The sequence below is a fragment of the Eriocheir sinensis genome, chromosome 32, assembly GCF_024679095.1.
Source record: "Eriocheir sinensis breed Jianghai 21 chromosome 32, ASM2467909v1, whole genome shotgun sequence".
Classification (NCBI taxonomy): domain Eukaryota; kingdom Metazoa; phylum Arthropoda; class Malacostraca; order Decapoda; family Varunidae; genus Eriocheir; species Eriocheir sinensis.
The window spans coordinates 6,791,092-6,798,821 of NC_066540.1; positions in this window are offsets into that span (position 1 = coordinate 6,791,092).

Genomic DNA, 7,730 nt, shown 5'->3' on the forward strand with positions numbered 1-7,730 from the left:
AACAACAACAACAACAACAACAACAACAATAATAATAATAATAATAATAATAATAATAATAATAATAACTAAAGTAAATTATTCACGGTTGAATCATATGATGGTCTCAGTCTGTCAGTCACACCTTGAGAGAGAGAGAGAGAGAGAGAGAGAGAGAGAGAGAGAGAGAGAGAGAGAGAGAGAGAGAGAGAGAGAGAGAGAGAGAGAGAGAGAGAGAGAGAGAGAGAGAGAGAGAGAGAGAGAGAGAATCAGGCGAACAGGAGCATGAAAGCTTCTTGTAATCCCCCCTCTCTCTCTCTCTCTCTCATTCACTGCAGCGTCCTTGTTCGATCACCTTCCTAACTCTTTCCCACATCTCCTGAACGAACCTCCTCCTCCTCCTCCTCCTCCTCCTCTCCTCCTCCTCCTCCTCGCTCCAGACAACTAATGAATGTTATGAAGGAGGAGTGCACTGATGCATAATCGAAGCATCTCTCTCTCTCACCTATTGGACTAACACAACCTACCTGAACAAACCTAACAGGAGCAAACCTAATGATACCTAACCCAACTCATTCCAACCTTACACCTTTGGCCTCACCTCACCTCACCCAGAAAAACAGAGGCTAAAAGCTAACCCATCCTAAGAACACTCAAATTCACGAACCCAACAGTAAATGAAGGATATTTACACTAAGTCGAAGTATTAAAGATGAGTCACCCCACGCGGCTCTCTCTCTCTCTTAGTACTCATCCCATTGACACACACACACACACACACACACACACACACACACACACACACACACAGACATACACACACTCCACCAGCTGGCCCTTCTCCTTCTCCTCTTCATACTCCTCTTAAAGTTCCTGTTTAAAGCTGCGCGCAGGGAATTCCTTTCCTCGCTCCTCCTCCTCCTCCTCTATCGAGTTTCTTCCTTTCCTTCCTTTCTTCCCTTGCTCCATGCCTCTCCAATGCTGGTCTTTCTACTTTTATTTGTTTAACTATTGATATATTTTTGGTTGATCGTGTAAAACGGTTAGTTCCATGTTCCATTTTTGCTGATGCGGATTTGCAGCCAGCTGCTGAAGCTGCAGAGACCTGACCAGTCATGGTTCACGCTTTGTAAGGCGACAACTGACTGTAACCTAGCGCTCCACGTACTGGTGGAGCGCCGACGTGAGTTTCGACACGGGATGCTTACAGGATGCAGCCTATATCGATCTCAAGAAAGCGTTTGACTCAGTGCATCGCTAAGCACCCCAGAATCTACGGCAACTCCGTGGGATTCCTGCAAGACCTACTAGTTTGTTGACTGGCCAGCATTCTGGGAGTGAGAGTGCAAAAGTGCGGGGGGCTTGTTCAGTTTTTTTCCCGTGAATGCGGAAGTGAGGCAGGACTGTGTCCGTGTCCCATCGCAAATCAACATTTGTATGGACTGGGTACTAGGCAGAGTTGTGCACCAGAGTCACTGCGGAGCATCCATTGGCATTACCAGGGTCACTGAACTTGTTTTTGCTGATGATGCAGTAATCCTTGAGGAGTCGCCGCAGGTTCTGGTAATGGCTCTCGAGGCACTGCACGAGGAGGCAAAGCCATTGGGACTTCAGGTCTCCTGGGCCGAGGCCAAGGTACAGGTGTTTCGAGGTTTGCTGGACGAAACCGTATAGTCTATTCATGGGTGTGGCGAGGACATTGAGATCTCGGGAAATCTCACATACTTTGGTAGCGTTGTTCAGAATAGCGGCGTATCTGGCCAGGATATCTTACGGCGGATTAGCTTGACTCACGGCGTTTTGGACTCGCTCAGCATGAGTATATGCCATTGTCGATAACTGAGTAAAGGACAAAGATCCGGAGCTTTACGTCCCTTGTGATCCGTCATACTCTATAGCTGTGAGACATGAACACTAAATAGATACTTGCAGAGGCGGATTAATGCCTTTGGTAATAAGTGTCTACGCAAAATCAAGGAATGTCGGTGGAAAGAGTGTTTCGAATCGCCGACTACTTCATGAGACTGATTCGAAATATATTACCTGCACAGTCCGTCAACGTCAACTCCGGCTATACAGACATGTGGCACGCTACCCTGAAGATGACCCTGCTCATCGGGTCTCTGTAAGAGACAACCCTGAGTGGAGGAGGCCAAGGGGACGCCCGCTGAGTTTGCAACTAGAGTAAGTCGATAGATCCTGCCAGGAGGTGCTCAGGTTGGGAAGGGGGCCTACATGGCGACTTGCCCGGAGTGACCCACGGACTTGGCGTCGTAGAGTGGGCGTGGCGACGCATCCCCCGGCGTATGCCCCCATTGGTTGATTGATACAATTTACTGCTAGTACTACTACCACTACCACTACTACTATTACAACCACCACAACTTACTACTACTACTTCTACTACTACATCTCTTCCTCCCCCCCTTCCTCCTCCTCCTCCTAACACTACTACTTTCTACTACTACTACTACTACTACTACTACTACTACTACTACTACTACTATTACTACTACTACTATTACTACACCCACTAGGGCTTATCTTGCTCGCACACGTCGCGTTACAAACGCTTGATAAAAAAATCACGCGCCTTTGTCACTGAAAGAAACGAATGAAAAAAAAATCTGAAATCAATGCTTGGACCTTTAAAGAGAAGAGGAGGAGGAGGAGGAACAGGAGGTAAAGGAGTAAGAGTAGGAGGAGGAGGAGGAACAGGAGGTAAAGGAGTAGGAGTAGGAGGAGGAGGAGGAAAGGGAGGGAGGACAACATTATCTATTTTTTTTCTTCTTCTTCGTCTCTCTCTCTCTCTCTCTCTCTCTCTCTCTCGCCGACGCGCTTTCGAATCATTCTTGCCTTTTTTTTCTAACCTTGCGTGTAGTATATATCAAATGTCCGCCTTGTGTGTGTGTGTGTGTGTGTGTGTGTGTTTTACATTCGCCATAGAGCTCCGGTAATTTTTCTTGATGGGGCTTACTGGTCGGCCCCAGCCCACAATGGCGCTGGCGGGTGTTTCACAGTGGTGCCACCTTGCTTGGCTCATCTTTCCTACCGGAGCTCATCTTTGATCCTATTTATAGCAGAGTTCGGGTTGATACTTGGTCTTCAGGTCAGCATGTGGGTAGAGAGAGAGAGAGAGAGAGAGAGAGAGAGAGAGAGAGAGAGAGAGAGAGAGAGAGAGAGAGAGAGAGAGAGAGAGAGAGAGAGAGAGAGAGAGAGAGAGAGAGAGAGAGAGAGAGAGAGAGAGAGAGAGAGAGAGAGAGAGAGAGAGAGAGAGAGAGAGAGAGAGAGAGTAGAGATAAATACTATCAAGTGAGAATGTAAAAGAGAGAGAGGGGAAAAGGCGAACAGGAAATGATTGGAAGCAGGGGAGAGTCATACGCGAGGGGAGAGGAGAAGGGAAGGAAGGAAGGAAGGAAGGAAGGATGGAAGGAGGGAAGGAAATAAAGTAAAGGGAGGGAAGGAGGAAAGGATGGAAAAAGGGAGGAAGGAAAGAAGGAAGGAAGGATGGATGGAAAGAAGGAAGGAAGGAAGGATGGGTTACCTAAAGGTAAAATCCTCTAACTGGTAATCTTTTAAAATCTTACGAAGAGGAGTGCGGTGCAGCAAACAGAGAAAGTATAATACGAGAAATTGGATCACTCAACAGTGCGGGAGAATCACAGGGAAATCAAGGTTTGTATGAGTGTTACACTATCGCCAAGTGCAGCGTTATATTTGTAGGAAAACAAATAATAAAATCGCAATGTAACTAAACATTAAATGATGCACTTTTTGGTCACTCCAGATACGGAAGGGATTTGGGTTGGCGTATGAGTTGTGACCTTCGACCAAGAAATCACTACTAACGCCTGAAACCGCGAAATTAGTGTATCTGTTTCACTTCTAGAAGCGACAGAAACCGAAGACGGATAAAATCAGCTAAACTTACATTTCCTGAAAAGACACAGAGTGCGATGCGTGTCAGTAAATTAGTTTTTAAATGGACTAAGGGGATTAAAAAGAGGAATTTGGGTAAGTAAAATAGTTATGCTAAAAACAGATAAAAGAAAACGCAGCAAACGGAATATATAAGGTGCTGCCTGAAGGGCCGGCAGGCTCTCTTGGGGGGTCTCTTGGACGGCCCTAGCCCGTTAGTGCCACAGGTGAACTTTATTTATAGTTGTTGCCGTGATTTATGACTCTTGCTTGGCCTATGCTGCCACCCGGTGATCTACTTGAACGAAGTGGCTGAAGTTAAGGTTGATTGAAGATCTGGGCAGAATGCGGGTGATCTTCGGCCACTCGGCGATGGTTTGAAAAATCAGCGGTTTCGGTGGGACTCGAACCTATGTCCCAGGGCTCACCACACCCGCACGCTGACCACTCGGCCACCGCCTCCCCGTAAATAGGATGAATTCAGGTTGAAGAAGAAAATAGGTAAAAAATGGTCTTCGAATTGGGTAGTTAACGAATAGAACAAATTCAATATATAAAGACAGACATGCAGAGGGCGTAACACGATGTCATGAATCTTATACACTTTTTACATGATTCTCTCTCTCTCTCTCGGGGTCAACTCACTTTTATCTCCTGGTGAATGGTTCTCGCAGCTACAATTTGTCACTCACAAATTAATGACTTCCTCTGCTTTTCATAGACTCGCCATCAGCTTTTCCCTCCTGCTGACAAGCTCCTACTGCTGACCTATATTCCTTCTCCGACTGATCGATAAAATCTATTAAAGTGCTCAGTTTTCAATTGTAGGCGGGTTATTCTTACTTCCTAAAGATAACTTATACACATTCAATTTTTCCTATAATGACATCAAACTCCTTCTGTTACTTTTTTTCTTCTTCTTTTTCTACATACTCCTCCTCCTCCTCCTCCTACTACTACTACTACTGCTACTACTGCTACTACTACTACTACTGGGGAGGCGGTGGGTGAGTGGTTAGCGTGCCGGCCCCGCGTTCCGCCGGGCTGTCCATGATGCGGGTTCGAATCCGCCGCTAACCACCTGCGATTTTTCAGTTACCGCCGAGTGGCCTAAGACTACCCACATGCTGTCCTGAAGACCACCTATCAACCCGGACTCTAGAAGAAGCTTTGCAGCGCAAGTGAAATCAAGAATGAGCTCCGGGGGGCAGCATGAGCCAATAATAATGGCGCCACTATAAACAACTGCCTGCGCCATGACGGGCTCGGGCCGACCATCACCCCCCAATGTAATAGCCTACCGGTGCTATAGGCCACATGTAAAAACAAAAAACAACGACAACAAAAAAAAACCCTATTACTACTGCTACTACTACGTACTTCTAGTACTACTACTACTACTACTACTACGTACTACTTACGTACTTCTATTACTACTTTTACTACAACTACTACTGCGTACTTCTACTACTACTTTTACCACTGCTACTACTACTACTACTACTACTACTATTACTACGTACTACTACTATTCCTACTACTACTGCGTACTACTACTACAACGTCTCTAATATCATCTCTCATATTCCTCTACTGCCTCTCCTACTGATTCCTCCTTCAACTAACGTCCACCTCCTCCTCCTCCTCCTTCCATTCCTGTTGATAGCTGCTTCCCCTGACATGTTCCTCTCATTGACGATAAAGATATACAAATAACAGGAGTGTGTGTGTGTGTGTGTGTGTGTGTGTGTGTGTGTGTGTGTGTGTGTGTGTGTGTGTGTGTGCACTTGCGCACCCGGAGTCAAGGCATACACCTGGCAGACTGTGACCAAGATCGCTCAAGAATTCCAATTTAAAGTTAGACAGGACAGGTAAGGCGGGGTGGGAGCGAGACGGTGAAATAATTTTATAATATTATTATTATTATTATTATTATTATTATTATTAGTAGTAGTAGTAGTAGTAGCAGTGATAGTAGTAGTAGTAGTAGTGATAGTAGTAAAAGTGGTAGTAGTAGTAGTAGCAGTGATAGTAGTAGTAGTAGTAGTGATAGTAGTAAAAGTGGTAGTAGTAGCAGCAGCAGCTGTAGTAGTAGTAGTAGATGTAGTAGAAGTAGTAGTAGTAGTAATAGTAGTAGAAGTAGTGGTAATAGTAGTAGTAGTAGTAGTAGTAGTAGTCGTAGTAGTAGGAGTCGTCGTCGTCGTCGTCGTCGTCGTCGTCGTAGTAGTAGTAGTAGTAGTAGTTATAGTGGTAGTAGTATTAGTCGTAGTAGTAGGAGTCGTCGTCGTCGTCGTCGTCGTCGTAGTAGTAGTAGTAGTAGTAGTAGTAGTGGTAGTAGTAGTAGTAGTAGTAGTAGTAGTAGTAGCAGTAGAAGTAGTAGTAGTAATAGTAGTAGCTGTCGTACCACACACACACACAAACACACACACACTTCATCGCCCATCCCTGACAGAACATAACTTATTCTAAATATTTTTCTTGTGAAATTTACATAAGCAATCACGAATCACGGGCATCAAATATTTGCTCGGTGAATATGAGAGAGAGAGAGAGAGAGAGAGAGAGAGAGAGAGAGAGAGAGAGAGAGAGAGAGAGAGAGAGAGAGAGAGAGAGAGAGAGAGAGAGAGAGAGAGAGAGAGAGAGAGAGAGAGAGAGAGAGAGAGAGAGAGAGAGAGTGAGTGTTTGCATATTTTCTGAAGCTGAAAGACTTACTATAACTGTATAACTGATCGACTGACTAACTAGCTGAATGACTAACTGACTGACTAACTTTAAACAACCATGACTAAACTAATAATTAACTACAAACTACCAATCTGACTGACTGGTTGCATATTTACGTAAGACTGCGTGGGTGATTAATTAACTAACTCCTGTGAGACAAACTAAATAGCCAACCACTTACCTGACAAACTGAAAGGCTGACTGACTAAGTGACTGAATGACTAACTAACGGAATGGGAACTTAACTGAAACTGAATTACTAACCAACTGACAAACGAACAACACAAGGCAGTCCGATTGACTAAATAGTAAATAACAGTGATTCATTTTATAACTACTACTAGCTGACTACTTAACTATCTAACTGTGAATCCATATTTGCACAAAATGGAGTGGCTGGCTACCCAACTGACTGACCAGGAGTTGGCTGTCATTGACGAGTCTTAGTAAGGGAAAAAACTATTAACTTAAGAGGGGATATTTACCGCTGTCGTAACACGTCACGATGGTGTAAGTACAGAAAAAAAACACGAAGACCAACGTATAGTAATTTACAAGTAACGAACGAACACACTAGATGGTGCAACACATACTACAGCCCATGCTACAACACATACTACTCATACAGGCACGAATGAGGCGTATATATATATTACGTTCGGTGGCTAAGTCTTGCAGTGTGTTCTCCAGCGCTTCGAGGCAAGGGCAAACAATAACATCGCTTCGGCGCGTACAAGCCAACAGACTAACAAACAAAAATGAAAACAATGAAGAAAGCACGATAGTCAGACAAAAAAGATGAACGCATGCAATGTAAACAGGAGATGTAGATTGTTTGCAGTAACCATATTAATTAATTGAGATGATGATGATGATGATTCAGACGCTACACTGGGAAGGTTGATAATGAGAATGGAGAAGGAGGAGGAGATGAAGGGAGGGGAATGGACGGAGAGGAGGAAGGGAAAGGAATGGAGGGAGGATTGAGGGGAATGGAGGTAAGGATAAGAGAGAGAGAGATGGAGGAGGGTGTACATAGACTGAGAAGCAAAGAAAGGGATAATAAATACACACACACAAACACACACACAAAAAAACGACCAAGCAGG